This window comes from Echiichthys vipera (genome assembly GCF_963691815.1).
Source record: "Echiichthys vipera genome assembly, chromosome: 4".
Lineage (NCBI taxonomy): Eukaryota > Metazoa > Chordata > Actinopteri > Perciformes > Trachinidae > Echiichthys > Echiichthys vipera.
The window spans coordinates 35861776-35864276 of NC_139829.1; positions in this window are offsets into that span (position 1 = coordinate 35861776).

The window sequence follows — 2501 nt, forward strand, 5'->3', positions numbered from 1 at the left end:
ACCGCGTCAACACCGCATCAACACCGCGTCAACAACACGTCAACACCGCGTCAACACCGCATCAACACCGCGTCAACAACACGTCAACACCGCGTCAACAACACGTCAACACCACGTCAACACAGCGTCAACACCACGTCAACACCACGCCAACACCACGTCAACAACACGTCAACGCCACGTCAACATCACGTCAACGCCACGTCAACAACACGTCAACGCCACGTCAACGCCACGTCAACACCGCGTCAACACCGCGTCACCACCACGTCAACACCACGTCAACACCGCGCCAACACCGCGTCAATACCGCGTCAACACCACGTCAACAACACGTCAACATCGCGTCAACACCACGTCAACACCACGTCAACAACACGTCAACAACACGTCAACACCACATCAACATCTCGTCAACACCACGTCAACGCCACGTCAACAACACGTCAACAACACGTCAACACCACATCAACATCATGTCAAACAACACGTCAACACCACGTCAACACCACGTCAACAACACGTCAACAACACGTCAACACCGCGTCAACACCGCGTCAACAACACGTCAACACCACGTCAACACCACATCAACATCACGTCAACACCACGTCAACGCCACGTCAACAACACGTCAACAACACGTCAACACCACGTCAACACCACATCAACATCACGTCAACACCACGTCAACGCCACGTCAACAACACGTCAACAACACGTCAACACCACGTCAACACCACATCAACATCACGTCAACACCACGTCAACGCCACGTCAACAACACGTCAACAACACGTCAACACCACGTCAACACCACGTCAACAACACGTCAACACCACGTCAACACCACGTCAACAACACGTCAACAACACGTCAACAACACGTCAACACCACGTCAACACCACGTCAACAACACGTCAACAACACGTCAACATCACGTCAACACCACGTCAACAACACGTCAACACCACGTCAACACAGCGTCAACACCACGTCAACACCACGTCAACAACACGTCAATGCCACGTCAACAACACGTCAACACCACGTCAACAACACGTCAACACCGCATCAACACCACGTCACAACGCGTCAACGCCACGTCAACACCGCGTCAAAACCACGTCAACAACACGTCAACACCACGTCAACACCACATCAACAACGCGTCAACACCGCGTCAACACCGCGTCAACACCGCGTCAACACCGCGTCAAAACCACGTCAACAAACACGTCAACACCACGTCAACACCACATCAACAACGCGTCAACACCGCGTCAACACCACGTCAACGCCACGTCAATGCCACGTCAACACCACGTCAACGCCACGTCAACACCACGTCAACACCACGTCAACAACACGTCAACAACACGTCAACAACACGTCAACACCACGTCAACAACACGTCAACAACACGTCAACACCACGTCAACAACACGTCAACACCACGTCAACACCACGTCAACACCACGTCAACACCGCGTCAACACCACGTCAACAACACGTCAACAACACGTCAAACACCACGTCAACAACACGTCAACAACACGTCAACACCACGTCAACAACACGTCAACACCACGTCAACAACACGTCAACACCACGTCAACACCACGTCAACACCACGTCAACACCGCGTCAACACCACGTCAACAACACGTCAACAACACGTCAACACCACGTCAACAACACGTCAACAACACGTCAACACCACGTCAACAACCCGTCAACACCACGTCAACACCACGTCAACACCGCGTCAACACCACGTCAACAACACGTCAACAACACGTCAACACCACGTCAACAACACGTCAACAACACGTCAACACCACGTCAACACCGCGTCAACACCACGTCAACACCACGTCGACACCACGTCAACACCGCGTCAACACCACGTCAACACCACGTCAACACCACGTCAACACCGCGTCAACACCACGTCAACAACACGTCAACAACACGTCAACACCACGTCAACAACACGTCAACAACACGTCAACACCACGTCAACAACACGTCAACACCACGTCAACAACACGTCAACACCACGTCAACACCACGTCAACACCACGTCAACACCGCGTCAACACCACGTCAACAACACGTCAACAACACGTCAACACCACGTCAACAACACGTCAACACCACGTCAACAACACGTCAACACCACGTCAACACCACGTCAACACCACGTCAACACCGCGTCAACACCACGTCAACAACACGTCAACAACACGTCAACACCACGTCAACAACACGTCAACAACACGTCAACACCACGTCAACAACCCGTCAACACCACGTCAACACCACGTCAACACCGCGTCAACACCACGTCAACAACACGTCAACAACACGTCAACCACCACGTCAACAACACGTCAACAACACGTCAACACCACGTCAACCACCGCGTCAACACCACGTCAACATCACGTTAACACCACATTAACTCCCCAACAACCATAACAACAACAACAATAATG